Source organism: Balaenoptera ricei, chromosome 5, assembly GCF_028023285.1.
Source record: "Balaenoptera ricei isolate mBalRic1 chromosome 5, mBalRic1.hap2, whole genome shotgun sequence".
Taxonomy (NCBI): domain Eukaryota; kingdom Metazoa; phylum Chordata; class Mammalia; order Artiodactyla; family Balaenopteridae; genus Balaenoptera; species Balaenoptera ricei.
The window spans coordinates 1810189-1833136 of NC_082643.1; positions in this window are offsets into that span (position 1 = coordinate 1810189).

Genomic DNA, 22948 nt, shown 5'->3' on the forward strand with positions numbered 1-22948 from the left:
AAAATTGATAAACTGGACTTTCTCAAAGGTAAATATTCTCCTTCTCTGAAGGTGTCATTAAAAAAATGAATAGGCAGGTCAAGGGTAAGAATGGAATATTTGCAATGTGTGTAACAAAATATTGTTTTCCAGAATATGTATACAAATCAACAGTAAGAAGACAAAGGACCAGTCAAAACATTTGACTAGACAAATGACAAGACAAATATCTGTTAGAGGACTTGAATTACCTCATTTCAGTACTTATTTTACCCTACAGTCTTCCGATAGTGTGCTATTGGCCAAAGGGTACAAAAACAGAAGTATGAAACGGCATAGATGGTCCAGGAATAACCTCAGACATAGATGTAACTAATTCTCCTTTTAACACATTCCCCTACTTCTTGCTGGCCCACTACCTCTTCAGTACCCCAGTCTCACCTGTATTCTTCTGTTTCCACCATCTCCGCTCACAGTACGGTATCTTGGCTCCAAAAGCTCCACTTGCTTCTAATACTCTTCCTTCTCACTAGGATACACGTTATCAGCCTTCTACTAAGAAATAATGTTTTCTCGACAAAATAACCCATAACATGCCATCTTTGACTAGTAACTTATTTAATCCTATTTGGAGATCAACAACTTATTTATTAATCCAAGTACATTTCTCTCGGTTGGTTAAGGAAATGGTATTGGGGACTTCCCTGGTGGTCCAGTGGTTAAGACTTGACCTTCCAATGCTGGGGATGTGGCTTTGATCCCTGGTAGGGGAGCTAGGATGCCACATGCCTGGCGGTCAAAAAACCAAAACAGAAAACAGAAGCAGTATTGTAACAAATTCAATAAAGACTTGAAAAAAAAAGGAAATAGGATCAAGGAAATGTAAGCAACACAAGAAAAGGGTCATGCATAGTTTCTCATCCCTCCTTTGGTCACACTGGCTCCACCTGTATACAAAAAGTTTGCTCTTTCTAGACAATTCAAGCCTCAGACATCTCACCAGAAATGATAGCAGATAGGAGACACACTACTTTATCTCCCACCAGAACCCATACCGGCCAGTCTTTATCAGTGTTAGGTTTATTGAAATGGCCTCAGTTTCTGGTCTCCTTGGTAACTTGGAGTGGTCAGCTCTTAATAGTATTTTTAACGACGTGATCTAAACTTAAGTATTAAGAATGGGAGTAAGCCACAGCAATCAGTAGTAATTCCAATAACTGGGAAAGAATGATAATCCAAGACTACAGGGTTTTCTAATCGAATGCTTTGGAATCACTTCTCAATATTATGAATCTTTATTTGGAGAAATATTTTCAGTTCTGCAGATTGCTTCCAATAATATGAATCAAAGAGGAAGAATATCACTCTGGGGAGGTTTCAGATGATTTTATTTGTTAAACTAAAGTGACCTTCAAGGGAAGGCTTTTTGTACATTCATGAAAATGATAAAATGATAGTACTTTAAGAAGTCTGCTTTTATACTTGAAATGCATTATCATCTAAAAGCCTGAAACTGAAAAATTAAAAGAAAATTGTGCACCAAGAAAAAAACAAAAGAAAGAAAAAGGAGAGAAGGAAGGAAGGAAGGAAGGAAAGAAGGAAGAAAAGGAGGAGGGAGGATGGGGGGAGGGAAAAAAAGAAAGAAGGAAAGACCCAAACTTGGCCTTTTGGAGACAGGTAATTCCATCCAATAACATTAAGAAGCAGCTACACCAGGCAGGAGGAGTTTTTTTTTTAAATATTACATTTAGAAATCAGCCAATGGGAAAAGAAGGAAACATTCACGGTAACAGAGGCCAATCACAACGTTGGCAGTGATGCCATGAAGGTTTCTAGACTAGGAGGAAACAATTCCCACTGCATGTGCTGGCCCGACAATCGCATCCACTCTGGTGTGTGTCAGGAGCGGAAGTGGCGGGGTCTGCCCCGCAGAAGCCTCTCCCATTCAAGCTGCAAAATGGGGAAAATAGCAAGACAAGGTACCCCTGGTTCAGGCATAAAATTTTCTAACACAGGAAAGTGAGCAAGGACCGATGACCGGGGTACAGTATGTCCTGATCAGGATGATGGGTGCTTTGACATGTTATATTATTGATACTTTCGAACAACATGACACCCCTTTTCAGTAGGTATTATCATGGACTGGTTTTGTGATTATCATTTATTTACTGATTTATTTTTTACTTATTTATTATGGATGAAGATTTTAAATTGAGAGAGGTTGAGGAATATTCTCCAAGTCCCAAATCGGAATGGGACAAACTCAAAATCCCCACTGTTCCCACTGTCAAGGCAGTACTGCCCAGTGGTTAAGGACACAAACTTGGTGGCAGTATTTCTGGGTGAAAATCCCGGCCTTGCCACTCATTCATTGTTTAAACTTGAGCAACTCATTTGACCTTCCAAAAAATTACTTCTCTCAAAAATAACATGGGAATAATAAAGAAGGTATTCTCATAAGATAGCTGTAGGATTAAGTGTGTTTATACATGTAAAGCCCTGGTAAGAGTTCCCTGAGAAGAATACGAGCCCAATAAATGCCCCTTGTTATTATGAGATCCTGTATGAATTCTATTATGTATGTATACGAGTACTTATTCACTCAGCATGTCATAATAGTTTCTGACTATCTTTTCAGGGAACTAAAATGTAATCCGTGCATCCCCTGGGGAGAGGAACTTTGTTTACTTATTTTTTTATTTACTTATTTACATTACACACTAAAATTTTTTGGAGAAAAGAGAAATAAATATGCTTATGGGATAGTGGAAAATGTGATCCTAATTATGTTCTGACTGGATAAGCAATAGAACTGAATCATGCTCAGTTACCCAATTAGCCTCGATCATCAAAACTAGAGTTGCTATCTTGGCATAATTGCTCTTTTTTTTTTTTTTTTTTTTTTTGTTAGAACATATGGAGGGACCGGAGAGAGCACTGCCTGACAATTAAAGTCTGGATGATCATATGCTACCTGGTGTCTGTCTACCCACTAATTAGAAAAGTGATTGAAGAGGTATAATTTAGAAGTTTGTCAGTATTAGGAATTAACTAGGACTCCACTCTTACACATTAAAGCTTACAGCGACCAATATTCTCTCAAAAAATATTAGTGTTTCATCACCTGTTTCAGAGGAATGAACTTTAGAACATAAATCCTAAACCATTATTTCTTCGCTTCATGAAGAACTTATCCCCAAAGAATGGCTTCAAATTTTTCACTCAGAGCAGTGTAAGCTCTTAGGGAAACTTATTTCCAACCACTTCAGGATGACATCACTCACATTATTCTCTCTTTTCCTTTTCCATTTCCACAAACCCTTCTTCCCTAACTATTCCAGAACATTAAAATGGCAGGAATATCTTAAATTTCTTAGATTTTCTTTTATCCCTTGCAGTTCCTTATGAGACTCCGAGTACATAGCAGCTAGGAATGTATACTTGATATTCTCTCTTCCTACCTCCAGCTCAATTCCCCTTGAGTTTCTCAGTTCTTTCTTCTACCAGGCCAAAATACAAATCTAGGATTCTTAATACTGTCCTCAACAAGCTCTTGAAAGTGAAATAATACATTAGGCATATTCATTCATTCATTCGTTCCTAATGAGTGAATGTCAACTCTTTGCCAGGCTCTACTCCAGATTCTGAAAATACTTCAGTAAACAAAACTGAAAAGGGTCCTGTCCTCAAGCTGTGAGGAAGACATGAAAAAAACACCCACAAACCAATCAGCTAAACAAGGGAGGTTTTAAACATATAAATTAAAAAAATAAATAAACAAGGAAGGTAATGGGAATCACAGGATGGGAGAAGAAAGAGTGGTGAGGCTGACATCTTTGAAAGGCTGGTGTTAGATCAGAGTCCTAAGGATGGGAAGAGCTGACTCTGAGAGCATCCGTATTTGAGGCAGAAGGAACATAAAATGAAGAGCCTGAGGTGGGGACAAAATGGTGGTTTTTGAAATGACAGAAAGAAACCCAAAATATCTGGAATGAGGTCAGCAAGTGTGAGAGAAGGTGCAAGTTCAGAGTTCTTTGCTGCAGAGATGAGAATCCATCCCAAATAACATTTAATAAGTGACTGGAGGGTATCAGGGAGCTCAGAGGCTCTCTAAGGAGGCTGAGAGTCAAGCCCAGCTGCAGAACAGCAAACCACCCACAGGGTGAGGGCTGCTTCAGGGAGACCATCATCACCTCCACCGCTGCTGAGCACAAGCATTGCAGCTCACGCCTTTGAGACTAATACAACGTTCCCCAAACTCTACTACAATCCCCACCAAAGGATGGATTCTACACAGTAGGTACCTACCTCCCTCTACTACTTACTTCCAAATTGAAAGTCTCACAGCACTTTTGATGGACAGAGCCCAGGTCACACAGACCACAGGAAGGCTGGAAGAGAGTGTTCTACCTTCTGACTTGGGGACGCAGGACTCATGGTGTCCCATTGCGAAGTGTTCAAAAGGCGCCAGCTCAACAAACATGTGATAAATGCCCACCAAATCACAGAGGAAAGCTGGGATTTTTAAATGTGAGTATAATTTGTGCTATATATGATTCTCATACTCTTCCCCAAATTCTGCATCAAAGAAATTGAAAACTACAAAATGTGTTTGAGCTCCCCAGCATTGCAGATGCAGCGTGAAAGAAGGAGAGCTGCAATGATCAGCGGTCCCAGAATGTGGCTTAATTCACGGGGTGCCTCTGAAGGACATTTGACCAGCAGGGCCACTTCTGCCAGCAGGAGCAAGGCCACTGGCCACTGGGTCGAATCTCATCGGTATCATCAACAGAAAGTGACACCCATCCCTCAAGAATAAACCCATCACTTCCCTAGGACTCTGAGGTGGAGATCACTACCGCTGCAAATAACACGGGTTATTAAGAGTTTGGCAGAAAATGAATGATTCTCTCAAATGTCTTTCAAATCTTACACTCCTATAGTTACAACTGCTGCACTGCTAACAAAGCCAAAATCATTTCTAAAAAAGGACATGAAAGTGGAGACATTTAAAATTCAACACATATACTAAAGAAAAAGTTTTCTCTTCACAAATTTAAAATGCATTTTGTTTTCAGGTTAACATGTTCAAAACCCATTTTTCTTATTTTTTTTTATTATTATAATTCTTTTTTAGTTACAAAGGTGTTATTTGCAGCACTTTTTTTTTTTAATTTTTATTTTGTATTGGACTGGAGTTGATTTACAATATTGTGTTAGTTTCAGGTGTAGAGCAAAGTGATTCAGTTATACATATACGTATATGTATTCTTCTTCAGGTTCTTTTCCCATATTGGTTATTACAGAGTATTGAGTAGAGTTCCCTGTGTTACACAGTAGGTCCTTGTTGATTATTTTTTTATATAGTAGTGTGTATGTATTAATCGCAGCCTCCATTTTTTCTTTCTGTGATTAGACAAGGACTTACCAGATACTTGTTACCAGAAAATGTAATGAAGCAAAACTCTGAACCTTTTGGGGCTTCATCCAATGCCTTAGATTAGCAATGAAACTTTTTTGGAAACTCCATTTTGCATGATTAGCAAGTAGTTAAGCTCCATTCATCCCACAGAAATGTCTACATATTATAAGCAAAACACTTTTCCGTTTCAAGGCAGTGGGAAGGGTGTCTGGCTGTGTATCCAAATCACCTGGGGAAATGTGATAAAATAAAGACTCAGGGGTTCCGTGCAAGATTGTGATTCCTTATCGTCTCTCATAGGGTCAGGGACCCAATGCATCTAACACATTCATCAGTAATTAAATATGACTGCAATCTGTCCTCCAGGCAGATCTTTTGGTAAAATTACAGGATTTTCATCTCATCAGAGATACATGGGGGGGGGGGGGGTGTTTACAGAAGTAGTACCCAAACATTCCGTAAAAGCCATTTAAATAGTTACTGAACAAAGGACATGATGAAAACTTATCTTTCTGAGAGAATCCATGGAAAATCCTCCCATTCCTCTGCTAAAGTCTACACTCTTCTAAACATCTAAATACTTTGGAAATGTTTCAAACAATCTTTGAATGGGTTGTATGATAATAATGACAACAATAATAATAACAAACAGGACAAAAGAGAAATAAAAGATTATAAACTAACTCAAAAACTAATGAGGTGGTATTCAAAAAATAATATAATGTGTAAATAAAAGCTAGAACTAATTTTTGAAAACCAGAAACACAGACCACTCTCTAGGATACACAATAAAAATATAAACAACATTGGAAATGAGAATGGGACTACAATGATACAGAGGACTTTTATAATAAGTTAATAATGTTCATAATTATAGTTAATAGATACAAAATTCTAAATTTTTTTTTGAAAATGAATCAGTGACCCAAACCACAGCTGTGGGAAACTGAAGTCTAATAATTACAAAAGAAATTGGGCAAGTTATCAATGACTTGCCTCCTTAAAAGAATTGTGGGTTATGTGGTTTTACACCTAATATAACAAAGCTTCCTCCCCTATAGAATCTATTCCTGAGAATAGAGATCATCAAGGATCCATTATGTAACAAAGATCAATGGAAGAGATCAAAAAAGTTTATTTAGAAGACAAATATAAAACCAAAACTGGTTAAGGAAGAAAAGACAAAGTGATAAATAAAATAGGGTATGCACAATGGCATTCAATTGTAGAGTAGAGAATTTTAAATATCATGAGATTATTCTGAATAATCTCAATACAATGAATTGGAGACTTTAAAAATTAATATAGGTTGTACAGAAAAATGCAAAATACCAAGGCCAGCTCAAGAAACTATAGACTATATAGAAATCTAGAACATTAAAGATAATCATAAATGTTAATGACCCCAACAAAATATGATTTAGGTTGAGTACAAATTTATTCAAAGAGGAAGCAGAAAGTGCAAATAGAACGTTGATATTTAATTGAAGTTAATAATATAGAAAATATGGCAGTCCATAGAGAACATTGATAAATTTTAAGAAATATCAAATTCAAATTTGTTATCTTACAACTGGGAAAGAATTTTAATAGTTTGCCCATTTGAAGTAAGTCCCCTACGTGTGAACATTCAAGTTGTGAAATTTCAAAGATGCGAACGTGAGTTCACATGTCCAATCACGTAAGGTGTGAGTGAAATTGCAGCTTGCCCTCCGTCTCCTATTGCTGATGATGCTTCAGCTCTACCATCTCCCACCTCCTCTCCCTCCTCCAGTCAGTAACTCTTCTTGCCTGTTCACTCCATGCCAGCCTCTGTTGCCAGCTCTTGCACTGTACTGCTGTACTTTTCAAGGTACTGTACTGTAAGATTAAAAATGTGTTATTTTTGTGTTTGTTATGTATTTTTTGTGTGAAAAGTATTATAAACCTATTACAGTACAGTACTATATAGCTGATTGTGTTAGTTGGGTACCTAGGCTAACTTTGTTGGACTTCAAACAAATTGGACTTATGAACAAGCTTTTGGAATAGAATTTGTTCGTATGTAGGGGACTTAACTGTATATCCATCTGCTGGGCCGACATAATGAGATAGTAACACGAGTGGTGAAAAGAGAGCAACATACACGGTTCATAGCAATTCATGGAGAGTTTTATATAAAGTAAGAGGAAACACAGAGGAATGGCTTCCCATTTTCTAACCATCTGCACATCTCTTAGTGACCTAGATTCTACCAGCAAATAAACAGTGAAAAATAGCCGTAGCACATTTCTGGGGTTTACAGTAATGTTGGGTAAAGAGAACATCAGTTTCCCAGGAGAATCACTCAGCAGGCCTGGTCTTCAGGCTTGTCTGGTCCATAACTGCATTTGAGTTCCTTAACTTTTAACATCTCCCTTCTGTTTTTATTCTGTATCATTTTAGCAGGTAAAATATGTTATTTAGTCTCTCAGGCATACAATAGCTCTTTCAGATACCCAATGAAGGGAAGATGTTTCATCAATTAAAACAAGGGTAGTATTTCACCTTTCCTAATTTTTCCTATTTTTACTACCTTTGTTATAAAATGCTATATAAATCTACTGATATACAAACCAATGTGTTGAATTCATATCATTTCCATGAAATTTAAGATCCCTCATTTTCTTTTTCACTTTTATTCCTCTCCTGGTCAGCATTTTAGAAATGTCTCCAAAGTATTCCAGTTCAGTATAATTTTGTTAGTATTATTTAACTACTAATTGATTGCATAGAAAAGAAATTCTAAACTGCCTAGAATGGTCAGGATCTTGTTAAATAGAATAGAATCCATTCTGGTTATTTTTTAAAGTAGTAAAATGTTATAGATCCTTTAGAAGGGCTAAAGATATCATAGACACTAAAATGAGTTATCAAGAGTAATTTGCAATGTCAAATTTTGCTGCCAAGAAAGTAGCCTCCTGTGACAGCTATTGAATTAAGAAACTATTGGCTTCAGAACCACTGGATCAGGAAGCTGCTTGTTAAATTTGGAAGCTGGCTTTATACTTGTCTAGTCCAGAGCAGTAACACTTCTACTGTTTCCCAGCAGCAAAATAGTTCCTCACACTCTGCGTATCTCCACACATGACTCAGTTCCAAATCCAAGTGTACCTTGGATTCCAGTAGCAGAATCTAAGTCTCAGTGGGAATTCTAGCTACAAGAGGGCCTAAGAAACACAGTTTTAAGCTTTCCAGTCTCTGCAGGAAAAGAGTTTTGGACTTAGGTTGAAGGGGTTTGGAGTGCATATTGAAAAACCCAACCAGCAACAATGGCCTCCCAAGCATTTGACAGGCAGAACATCATATGGAGTCACAAATGATTATGCAATAAAAATGAAAGTAGAAATGCCGATAAATGTATTTGTTTATACAGATGCCATCATTTTTAATCTTTTAAAAGCAGTTTAGTGTTAAACAACCCTCTCTTAAAAGCTTTTACCCAAAACAAATGTTTATTATTTTAATAAAGTTATTAAAAATCAATTAACATTGTCAAAAACTATATCAAACACACTAAATGTAAAGGTTTTATATATACATATAAATTTATATGTATAAATATAGATAAATTATATATACATATATCATGTATATGTATATATATTTATATGATATTTACATTTTCTCTTAGATGTCTTTAAAAACAATTGAGACTATTGACTATTCTAACAAAAATAAAAATAATAATTGTGGAATTTTAGCATATACAGTAGTAAAATATATGCCAACATTAACATGGGGCTGTTAGCTGGGAAAGTAAATGGAATTGTATAAAGTTTTTAGACTGTGTTCTAGAGCAATCACTAGAAACAAATAAAAAGAGGCATAGCAAAAACACCAACACTAGAGATGAAATACAATATTTTCAATTTAAAAAATTTACTGGAATAAGGCAGAAATGAAAGAACATAAAAAAATTGAATAATTATAAAACAAATACCATGATGGGGAACTTGAACTTGATCACATCAAAACTTACATTAAAGACAAATGGACTAACCATTCCATTTAAAAACAGAAGATTATCAAACTGGATCTCTGAAAAGCATGATTTCATTATATGCTATTTGCAAAGATTATTACTTAACTAAAAAGACACAGACATGCTGAAAGTAAAGGTATGGAAAAAGACATACAATGTACATTCTTAGTTTAAGAAAACACATGTATTAATATAAAGCAAAATAAACTTGAAGACAAATAAAGGAAGGCATTTCATAATAATAAAAAGATCAATTCATCAAAAATAAATAACAATACTAAATATGCACATACCAAACAAAGTTTCATTTACATGAAGCAAATGTTGAGAAAACTTCAGGGAGAAATTTAAAAGTATCCATGTTGAAATTAAAATATTTTCATATACCTCCTTCAGAAGGTGATAGTATACCCAGACAAAATGTACTAAAGAAAAAGAAATACTGAATACTATTAACCAAGTTGACCTAATTTATAGCTGTAGAATATAACAACCAAAATATGGAGAATAAATATTTCTTTCCAATTTATATAAAATATTTACCAATATTGGACCATAAAACACATTGCAGTAAAATTATTTAAATTAAAATTAAAAGGACCAAAATCAGAGATCCCTACAAAGCAGACCAGCCCACAGCCTGTTGGGAAAGCATGTGGCTCTAGAGCTTGAGCTCACACCTCTCCATTCTTTAATCTGAGAATAAAGCTTTCCTTTGTTTCTGGTCTCATTGGCACAAACCACACCAGCAGAAGGAACCATGTTGGACGCTGTGTAGCTGACAGGGTCAGCTGACAGGGTCTTAGTTCTCTGGTGGGGTGTCAGGCCTGAGCCTTTGAGGTGGGAGAGACGAATTCAGGACATTGGTCCACCAGAGACCTCCTGGCCCCACGTAATATCAATCAGTGAAAATCTCACAGAGATCTCCATCTCAATGTTAAGACCCAGCTCCACTCAACGACCAGCAAGCTCCAGAGCTGGACACCCCTTGACAAACAACTAGCAAGACAGGAACACACCCCCACCCATTAGCAGAGAGGCTGCCTAAAATCATACTAAGTTCACAGACACCACAAAACACACCACTGGATGCAGTCCTGCCCACCAAAAAGACAAGATCCAGCCTCATCCACCAGAACACAGGCACCAGTCCCCTCCACCAGAAAGCCTACACAACCCACTGAACCAAACTTACCCACTGGGGGAAGACACCAAAAAAAAACAGGGAACTATGAGCGTGCGAAAAGGAGACCCCAAACACGGTAATTTAAGCAAAGTAAGAAGACAGAGAAATATAAAGCAGATGAAGGAGCAAAGTAAAAACCCACCAGACCAAACAAATGAAGAGGAAATAGGCAGTCTACCTGAAAAAGAATTCACAGTAATGATAGTAAAAATGACCCAAAATCTTGGAAATAGAATGGAGAGAATACAAGAAATGTTTAACAAGGACCAAGAAGAACTTAAGAGCAAACAAACAATGATGAACAACACAACAAATTAAATTAAAAATTCTCTAGAAGGAATCAATAGCAGAACAACTGAGGCAGAAGAACGCATAAGTGACCTGGAAGATAAAATAGTGGAAATAACTACCACAGAGCAGACTAAAGAGAAAAGAATGAAAAGAATTGAGGACAGTCTCAGAGACCTTTGGGACAACATTAAACACACCAACATTCAAATTACAGGGGTCCAGAAGAAAAGGGAAAAAGAAAGGGACTGAGAAAATATTTGAAGAGATTATAGTTGAGAACTTCCCTAATATGGGAAAGGAAATAGTTAATCAAGTCCAGGAAGTGCAGAGAGTCCCATACAGGATAAATCCAAGGAGAAACACGCCAAGACACATATTAATCAAACTATTCAAAAACTAAATACAAAGAAAAATCACTAAAAGCAACAAGGGAAAAGCAACAAATAACACACAAGAGAACCCCATGACGTTAAAAGCTGATCTTTCAGCAGAAACTGCAATACAGAAGGGAGTGGCAGGACACATTTAAAGTGATGAAAGGGAAATCCTACAACCAAGATTACTCTACCCAGCAAGGATTTCATTCAGATTCGGCAGAGAAATTAAACCCTTAACAGACAAGCAAAAGTTAAGAGAATTCAACACCACCAGACCAGCTTTACAACAGATGCTAAAGGAATTTCTCTAGGGAGGAAACAGAAGAGAAGGAAAAGACCTACAATAACAAACCCAAAACAATGCAGAAAATGGTAATAGGAACATACATATTGATAATTATCTTAAATGTAAATGGATTAAATGCTCCAACTAAAAGACATAGACTGGCTGAATGGATACAAAAACAAGACCTGTATATATGCTGTCAACAAGAGACCCACTTCAGACCTAGGGACACATACAAACTAAAGTGAGGGATGGAAAAAGATATTCCATGCAAATGGAAATCAAAAGAAAGCTGGAGTAGCAATTCTCATATCAGACAAAATAGACTTTAAAATAAAGACTATTACAAGAGACAAAGAGGGACACTATACAATGATGAAGGGATCAATCCAAGAAGAATATATAACTATTGTAAAATATTTATGCACCCAAAATAAGAGCATCTCAATACATAAGGCATATGCTAACAGCCATAAAAGGGGAAGTCGACACTAACACAAAATGGTAGGGGACTTTAACACCCTACTTTCACCAATGTATAGATCAACCAAAATGAAAATAAATAAGGAAACACAAGCCTTAAATGATACCTTAAAAAAAATGGACTTAATTGATATTTATAGGACATTCCATGCAAAAACAACAGAATACAATATCTTCTCAAGTGCTCGTGGAACATTCTCCAGGATAGATCATATCTTGGGTCACAAATCAAGCCTTGGTAAATTTAAGAAAATTGAAATCATATCAAGTATCTTTTCCGACTACAACACTATGAGACTATATATCAATTACAGGAAAAAGAACTGTAAAAAATACAAACACATGAAGGCTAAACAATATGCTACTAAATAACCAAGAGATCACTGAAGAAATCAAAGAGGAAATCAAAAGATACCTAGAAAGAAATGACAATGAAAACACGATGGCCCAAAACCTATGGGATGCATCAAATGCAGTTCTAAGAGAGAAGTTTATAGCAATACAATCCTACCTCAAGAAACAAGAAAAATGTCAAATTAACAATCTAACTTAGCACCTACAGCAGTTAGAGAAAAAAGAACCAAAAAACCTCAAAGTTAGCAGAAGGAAAGAATCATAAAGATAAGATAAGAAATATATGAAAAAGAAATGAAGGAAACGATAGCAAAGATCAACAAAACTAAAAGCTGGTTTTTTGGGAAGATAAACAAAATTGATAAACCGTTAGCCAGACTCATCAAGAAAAAAAGGGAGAACACTCAAATCAACTGAATTATAAATGAAAAAGGAGAAGTAACAACTGACACTGCAGAAATATAAAGGATGATGAGAGATTACTATAAGAAATTATATGCCAATAAAATGGACAACCTGGAAGAAATAGACAAATTCTTATAAAGGTAAAACCTTCTGATACAGAAACAGGAAGAAATAGAAAATATAAACAGACCAATCACAAGCACTGAAATTGAAACTGTGATTAAAAATCTTCCAACAAACAAAAGCCCAGGACCAGACGGATTCACAGGCAAATTCTGTCAAACATTTAGAGAAGAGCTAACACCTATCCTTCTCAAAGTCTTCCAAAATATAACAGAGAGAGGAACACTCCCAAACTCTTTCTATGAGGCCACCTACACCCTGATATCAAAATCAGACAAAGATGCTACAAAAAAAGAAAACTACAGTGCAATATCCCTGATGAACATAGATGCAAAAATCTTGAACAAGGCCTTCCCTGGTGGCGCAGTGGTTGAGAGTCTGCCTGCCAATGCAGGGGACACGGGTTCGAGCCCTGGTCTGGGAAGATCCCACATGCTGCGGAGCAACTGGGCCCGTGAGCCACAATTACTGAGCCTGAGCGTCTGGAGCCTGTGCTCCGCAACAAGAGAGGCCACGATAGTGAGAGGCCCACACACCGCGATGAAGAGTGGCCTCCGCTTGCCGCAACTAGAGAAAGCCCTCACACAGAAACGAAGACCCAACACAACCAAAAATAAATAAATAAATAAATGTTTAAAAAAAAAAATCTTGAACAAAATACTAGCAAACAGAATCCAGCAGCACATTAAATGGATCATACACCATGATCAAGTGAGGTTTATCCCAGGAATGCAAGGATTCTTCAATATATGCAAATCAATCAATGTGATAAACCATATTAACAAACTGAAGGATAAAAACCATATGATAATCTCAATAGATGCAGAAAAAGGTTTCAACAAAATTCAACACCCATTTATGATAAAAACTCTCCAGAAAGTAGGCATAGAGGGAAATTATCTCAATGTAATAAAGGCCATATATAACCAACCCACAGCCAACATCATTCTCAATGGTGGAAAACTGAAACCATTTCCACTAAGATCAGGAACTAGACAAGGTTGCCCACTCTCACCACTATTATTCAACATAGTTTTGGAAGTGTTAGCCACAGCAGTCAGAGATGAAAAAGAAATAAAAGGGATCCAAAACAGAAAAGAAGAAGTAAAACTGTCACTGTTTGCAGATGGCATGGTATAATATATAGAGAATCCTAAAGATACTACCAGAAAACTACTAGAGCTAATCAATGAATTTGGTAACGTAGCAAGATACAAAAATAATGCACAGAAATCTCTTGCATTCCTATACATTAATGATGAAAAATCTGAAAGAGAAATTAAGGACACACTCCCATTTACCACTGCAACAAAAAGAATAAAATACCTAGGAATAAACCTACCTAAGGAGACAAAAGACCTGTATGCAGAAAACTATAAGACACTGATGAAAGAAATTAAAGAGGATACAAACAGACGGAGAGATATACCATGTTCTTGGACTGGAAGAGTCAACATTGTGAAAATGACTATACTACCCAAAGCAATCTACAGATTCAATGCAGTCCCCATCAAGTTACCAATGGCATTTTTCACAGAACCAGAACAAAAAAATTCACAATTTGTATGGATACACAAAAGAGCCCAAATAGCCAAAGCAATCTTGAGAAAGAAAAATGGAGCTGGAGGAATCAGGCTCCCTGACTTCAGACTATACTACAAAGCTACAGTAGTCAAGACAGTATGGTACTGGCACAAAAACAGAAATATAGATCAATGGAACAGGATAGAAAGCCCAGAGATATACCCACGCACATATGGTCACCTTATCTTTGATAAAGGAGGCAGGAATATACAATGGAGAAAAGACAGCCTCTTCAATAAGTGGTGCTGGGAAAACTGGACAGCTAAATGGAAAAGAATGAAATTAGAACACTCCCTAATACCATAAACAAAAATAAACTCAAAATGAATTAAAGACCTAAATGTAAGGCCAGACACTATTAAACTCTTAGAGGAAAACATAGGCAGGACATTCTATGACATAAATCACAGCAAGATCCTTTTTGACCCAGCTCCTAGAGAAATAGAAATAAAAACAAAACTAAACAAATGGGACCTAATGAAACTTAAAAGCTTTTGCACAGCAAAGGAAACCATAAATGAGACGAAAAGAATGGGAGAAAATATTTGCAAATGAATCAACTGACAAAGGATTAATCTCCAAAATATACAAGCAGCTCATGCAGCTCAATACAAAAAAGACAAACAAACCAATCCAAAAATGGGCAGAAGACCTAAATAGACATTTCTCCAAAGGAGATATACAGATTGCCAACAAACACATGTAAGGATGATCAACATCACTAATCATTAGAGAAATGCAAATCAAAACTACTATGAGGTGTCACCTCACACCAGTTAGAAAGGCCATCATCAAAAATTCTACAAACAAAAAATGCTGGAGAGAGTGTGGAGAAAAGGGAATCCTCTTGCACTGTTGGTGGGAATGTAATCTGATACAGCCACTACTGAGAACAGTATGGAAGTTCCTTAAAAAACTAAAAATAGAACTACCATATGACCCAGAAATCCCACTACTGGGCATATAACCTGAGAAAACCATAATTCAAAAAGAGTCATCTACCACAATGTTCATTGCCAGGACATGGAAGCAAACTAAGTGTTCATCGACGGATGAATTGATAAAGAAAATGTGGCACATATATACAATGGAATATTACTCAGCCATAAAAAGAAACAAAATTGAGTTATTTGTAGTGAGGTGGATAGACCTAGAGTCTGTGATACAGAGTGAAGTAAGTCAGAAAGAGTAAAACAAATACTGTATGCTAACACATATATATGGAATCTAAGGGGAAAAAAATGGTTCTGAAGAACCTAAGGCAGGACAGGAATAAAGACATAGATGTAGAGAATGGACTTGTGGACACGGGGAGGGGGAAGGGTAAGCTAGGACATGAGAGTGTAGCACTGACATATATACACTACTAAATGTAAAATAGATAGCTAGTGGGAAGCAGCCGCATAGCACAGGGAGATCAGCTCAGTGATTTGTGACCACCTAGAGGGGTGGGATAGGGAGGGTGGGAGGGAGACGCAAGAGGGAGGGGATATGGGGATATATGTATACGTATAGCTGATTCACTTTGTTATACAGCAGAAACTAACACACCATTGTAAAGCAGTTACACTCCAATAAAGATGTTTAAAAAAAAAATGACCAAAATCACACGGTTATATTCTCTGACCATTAACAGTATGAATTTAAAATAATTTACAAATATTTTCTTCCATTCAGTAGGTTGTCTTTTTCTTTTGTCAATGGTTTCCTTTGCTGTGCATAAGATTTTAAGTTTAATTATGTCCCATTTGTTTATTTTTTTCTTTTATTCATTTTGACTTCAGAGATGGATATGTTATAAACAAAAGGATGATATTTACTAATACAAAAAAAATGATAAACACAACTTGCTGAGTGAGAAAAGCTAGAGACAAAGGAGTGCTCACTAAATGATTTTATTTATATGAAATTTATGTGAAATTTTAAAAGTGAAAAAGTTATTCTTTACTAAAAATATTCTTTAATAAAATTTTATTTTATTACTTAGAAATAAATAAAAAATTCTTTAATAGCGAAGTCATTGAAGGGGCACTGGAGAATAGAATTAACTGGGAAGGGGCGTCAGGAGACTTACTGAAGGGGTAGAAATGTTCTTAATCTTGTAATGGGGGTGTTTACGGGATATACACCATTGTCAAATCTCCTGGTACTAACCAGTTGAGATTTGTGCATTGTTTTAAGTTAAATGTATATCAAAAATAATCAGAGAATTTTAAACATTTCATATGAAGTTTAAATGGGGCAATTTATATCACTCACAATATGCACAAAATTTTGCATGAGTGACATGAAGACCAATTAATAAAACAAACCGGCACTTTTGGTTTACAGCACATTTTAGTTGTCGTTTTATATATTACATTTAGAATGCTCCCCAAATATTTGCAAGTGAATTGTATTGAAAAGACATGAAAGCTATGAATGTGACTTAGGGTGCCCAAAAAAGAGAAAGTTGTATATTATGATAACAAAAATACCTGATGATGCCTTTTAGAAATAAAAAAGAAAACAGTCTCCTATGAGAAATACTCAGTATAAAAGTCACTGTCTTTCTTAAACATAAGCTTATCTTGAGGTATTTAAAACAACCATAGTAAAGGGTTATTTATATTTCTGTATAAGAATAGCCAGGCAACTTCCCTTTGGTGTGAGAATTTGCATTCTAAGGTATATCACTGAATATCATTTTTTGGTTGATTTATTACACGCCTTTGAGGCTAAATGCTTATAATGAAAATGCTGACACAGTCAGTTCTGGCAGTCAGATTGCTTGCGTTATAATTATATAAGAATATAATGATATTAACTGAAGCTGAGCAGAAAAGGACCACAGATAAATTAGACAAATAGGGAGACTTCATTTCTAATGCAAAAACTACAAACTTTTTTAGTAATATGCCTAATCGTTCAAAATCCAACTGGGGCAAGAATTTGAAAGTGACAAACTTTCAAAATTTTAGAGATAACCATTGCTTTGCAACAGGATACAGATTTTAAATGGGTGTGCTTTTGTATCAGTGTTCACATAGCCACACTGGGACTGCACTGAAGGACATGAAGCTTGTTAAATGACGGCCCAATGAGTCACTCTCCAGTGGGATAAAAATAGAATGAAATTGACAAACATAATTGGCAAGAAAATTAGTTCAGCAGTAGGTAGCCATAAAAAAAAAGTATTAATTGTCAAATATGCAGAAAAGTAATAGAAACTGAAGTGTGAGTAGTTTTATGGATTCAAAAGAGCTATAGGTTCACTAACTTGATGAGAGTGCATATCAGATGAAGTTGGAATTATGAGGTTCATACCTTTCTTTACCTTTTAATCAAAATAAAAGTCTTTAGAAAATATGACTGATTCATCATGAATCAATTCTAAAATGTAGGTAATTCTTCTTAGCAGTAAAGGGAAATTGCTCCTTATTAAAAAAAAAAGTGTGCAAAGCCTCCTAAGAATGATACTGTTAGGCAATAATATTTCACACATTTTAAGAAAAATATGAAAAATATTATTATGCCAAGTAGCTACAGGGAAAGGAATTAAATTAATCATAAGTGATTCTTTTGATTGTTTTGACTTTAAGCCTGTTTATAGTTCCCTACAGCAGTAGTATTTCATTAACCTTGGAAGTGGGAGAAGGCTTGTTCTGGTTTTATAGTTTACTTGCAGGAAAGACTTTCTTTTCATCAACTTTATTTTTCAAACACAAAGGCATTTGAAGAGTAGTTTGATTGTGTTGAAATGGATGATCTCCTTTGCGGTGTCATGGATATCTTGATTATCTTCCTCTAAATGACTTTTGAGATTTCACAGAGGATAAGAGGTAGGTGAAATTCACATGTGTTCATTTTTATGTTGCTTCTTCTGTTTCATCCAGTTATACAAATATGCTCAATCTTCATCTAATTTCAAACTACTCAAGTAGTAGCTAAAATATACTAATGTAAAATCCATGTGTGTAGTGAATATTTTCCATAAAAATAAATGCTCTGCAATGATACATAATTTTCTTGATCTATGCGTTTGGAAAATCCCAACTTATTGCTCCAATCCAGTAGAAAGCTGGCAATATTGTTGTCTACAAAGTGGAACTTTAACAAAAAAGAAAAAAGAAAAAAGAAACCACACTGATTTTTCTATGGAAATTATGTTGTCAATATACCAATTGTGTGTTTTTATGAGAACCTTGTTTATTGCAAATATTTATTGTGTTTCACATTTAGGTATGTAACGAATATTTAACTAACTAGTGTATACCCCAAATTGTTGAAGGAATAAAGCCTTTGCCACACAATGAGCTCACAGTTTAGTAGTCATGGAGACAGGAGGACAGATGTCAACCAAACACTTGAGCAGCATGAAAAAGGATGAGGGGTTCCGGCATGCTGGAGGGGCCAGTAAATGCAAATGATCTTTTGTTTGCTCTTTTTCCTTTCTTTTCTTTTCTTTTTTTTTTTAGAAGAGAAAGGAATGTCCTGAGGGGAGTGAAAGGGAGAGAAAGGTGGGGAAAAGGGATAGTTCAAGCAGAGTGAACAGCATGTGTATAAGCAAATAGACACGGAGAGTCTGACACAGGCACCTAGGGGTGACCGATGACTCGGGAAGGGCTGCACCATGGGTACCAGTGAAGTGGTGAGTGGCGAGTTCACCCTGGTGGAGAGGGGCCAATAGGGTCCCGTGCACTATAGTTGAGGCACTGAATTTTATCTTGAGACACATAGGAAGGAGTCTTGGTCAGAGGTGAGTCAGAGGATAATGGTGCAGCAGGATCTGTACAAAGGGAGTGCTCCAAGTGGTAGACTGAGTGGCCAATAGCAGCAAACCTTACACAGAGGTCACGTGAAAGGAGAACTGAGCTTTTCCATTTGCATTTAGGTAACTAGTGGACTCTCTTCCACAAGTAGAACGTGACCTAGATGCCAGCTGGTAGATTCCACTCTGAGTCAGCCCCAGTGATGTCAGAGAAACGACACAAGGAGTAATTGACCATAGCGCTCTCTCTCTCACTCTGTCTCTCCCATGTACACATACGCAACACACACACACACTAAATGATAGAAAAGTCTTGAGGACACAGAAGATGGTGGTGTTGCTGTTGTGTACAGGAGACCAATGTGACACCAGAAACAGAAGGAAGTCAGGCATGCTGGAAGGAGGATAGTTAGGGAAAGGTTTCCAGAGTCCCACATTCCTCCAGTCTGTCCTGGGACTCTAGAGCTTAGAATAAAAGAGCATCTGAACCTTCCTCCTGGTCCATTCTTCCCCTGGGTTAGATCATTTCCAAGAAATACAGGACAAACGGTTTCCACCAGAAGCTGCGTGTCTTGAGGGGCCCCAGGCACAGCCCCGGTCCTATTCCTCCTATTCCTTCACGTTATCTGGAGCCTCAGGCTTTCACACCTCACCGCCTCCACAGAACAACTCTGAAAGTTGTTAGTTTCCAGGATATTCTGCCTGCAGGCACCTCTTCACAGGACTTCTCAGACCAAAGAGTCTCTACAATGTCCCTCCCTCAGCCTCTGCCAAATCGCCTTGCATTATTTTCCCCTTAGTCTCTTTGACTATCTGAAAATCTCCCATGCATTGATTTCTTTTGCTTTTTGACCATTTGGTTCCCTCTCCCACGCTTCAAAGAGTCCAGGCATAGTAAGAACTCACTGAGTATTTTATTTTATTTTTTTTCAAAACAGATTTCATTTAATACAACTAAATACCGAAGCAGTTATCAGTCATCTTCTCCAATATTAGCAATTTTTAAGGAGTTCACTATAAACCCCCATGGACATATTTTATTGTTTTAAGATTTCAGTCTGATTATCCATTGGTTCAACATTTCTTGGAAGACAGGTTACTGTCTTCTTCACTTGTTCATTAATTTACGCTGCAGTGTCATGAATAGTGACTCCCCTCAGTCCTTTATTTTTATTTTATTTTATTATTATAATTATTTTTTGGCCACGGGTGCAGCTTGAGGGATCTTAGTTCCCTGACCAGGGATTGAACCCAAGGCCTCAACAGTGAAAGCGCCGGGTAACCACTGGACCACCAGGGAATTCCCAGAACTCATTATTATTTTAAATGAATGTATAAATTAATGGGATACAAATTCTTTGGAAGATTTTGGGGAGTGAATGACCTGGAAGCAACAGAGGACGACAATGGGAAGGATGAGAAGGTGATGGAGCTGGTTATCTTTAATAAAAAGACCAGAGAATTCTACAGAGGCCTTGAAAATCAACACTAGAACTGACTCTCTTAACTCTATGAAAATTATCTTAGCAGATGCCAGCCTTAGAAACAGGAGAAGTAGCAATCCGGCAAATAGTAAAATAACTTTTTTCGAAGAAGGTGAGTACTGGAATATTTACTGGAAATGCAGAATAATGAGGGAGGATCGACAACAGTGAGTAAGGGGGCTGGTGCTGGAAGTATGGTGGGTAAGAAAGTTTAGAAATGTGAAGGAGAGTCCTGCACAGGTGTGGAGAAGTTTGCACTTTGGTTGTAGCTTAAGGATGATAAGAATCATTCATTCAATATAAAAGAAACACTTATTGAGCACCTAGGAACAACAGATTCAGTTAAAAGTAAAAATTGATATATTTTCAACAGTTATGGCCTTGTCAATCCAGCAGGATGGGGAAGTTATTCCAGTATCAAATTAGTAAATATATGAGTACAAACTGAGATAGGCACCATACCAAATGAGGGAAAAAACACAAAAGTACAAAAAAATATTGTTCTATGGAAGCATAATGCGGAAGATATTTTGACCCCAGAGCTGAAGGGCAGGTAGGAGTTACCTATCACAGGAAAGAAGGCAACAGTCAGAGAAAACATCGTGCTCAGAAATACTGTTGGCATTGTAGACAAAAGTTGGCGTTTTCACATTCAATGATGGACAGTAGAAATGGTGCCAAGAGAATGAGTAAGTAGAACCCTGTGAGCTAAGACCTCAAAAGCAAGCAACGGCCAGGCCATACAGAGATGTTTTGTTTTGTTTTTAACTACATATAAAATTGTTGGGTTTTTTTTTACCCTGCAGCGAAGAGTGATTCAAGGGTTTTACAATCAAAGGTGGCAAAGGTGCGTATTTTGAAAGTGTGCCCTTGGCGGAAATGTGCAAAAGAATTGGGAGGTGTGCAGGAGCGATGCAGGGGCACCTGCAGTAGTAGTTGTTCAGGAGGCAGAGGATGGAGCTTGGGCTTGGCTACATTGTGTAGAAATATAGAAAGTGGCAGGTTCCAAAAAAATATTTAGGAGAGAAGAAAACACAGGATTGGTGATAGATTTGCACAGGAGAGGCGTGAGGGGGTGGGACAAAGTTACGCACCAAAAATGATTCCTGTTTATGGCATGCCTTACCGGATGGCTTGTATTGTGATTATCTGAGGTAGAAAACCACAGTCAAGCACCAGACGTGGGAGGGAAGATTATGGTTTTGGTCATGGACATGCCAGGTTTGTCATACCTCTAAAGCACCCATGTGGAGATCCTGCAAACTTCGCTGAAGTTTTAAGTGGGGAGGGTACACAGGAAGAAGAGAATAGAGAGTTTAGAACACAGCCTTGAGAAATTCCAATATTTGATTACTAGCTTGGATTACCATCAAATTACCAGACATACCACTATTTGATTACTATCAAAGGAGACAAAGCAGCCCCTTGGATGGAAGGAAAATCAGAGAATATAGTGTTAGAGATAAAGAGATTTTCAATAGCAACGAGCAATCAAGATGTCTCATGCCACTGAGAGGTCAGATAAAATAAGTTCTGGAAAATTTTCATTGCTTCCGTGTTAGAAATAAAGAAAGAGATTTTCAATAGCAATGAGCAGTCAAGATGTCCCATGCCACTGAGAGGTCAGATAAAATAAGTTCTGGAAAATTTTCATTGCTTCCAGCCTCTTAAAAGTACATCATAAGAAAGTGGGTCGAGGAGGTGGTAGGATATGGGGAATTAGAAACTGCACACCCTGAGTGATTGGGGGAATTTGGGGGTATGAGGAGGAAATAGAATATAGCTGGAGTGAAAGAACTGTTCAAGATGTGAGAAATCTGAGCATGTTTAAATGTCTGAAAAAAATCCAAATGAGACCTGGAAAGGGAAAACCTGGGCAAGGGGTAGAGAATTATTATTGAGAGGGTGTGAGAGGGGAGAAGGTGGGGGGATTTGCTATGTGTGGAAGGGATGTTTTCCTCATACAGATAAGAGTTTTTAGGGCTCATGTAAGGTTTGCTAGCAGGAAGTTAAGGAAGGTTATGTCAAATAAAAAGCCCAGGTCAGCTGCCAAGAATGATCAAGGAGGTGTATGCAGCCCTGGGAACCTCACTGCAGCCTGGTGTCCTGTAAGCTGCTCTTCTGAAACATGGAGAAGGTCCTCCCCATACCACACAGCACAACAGTATGGAGGTTCCTTAAAACTAAAAATAGAGTTACCATATGATCCAGCAATCCCACT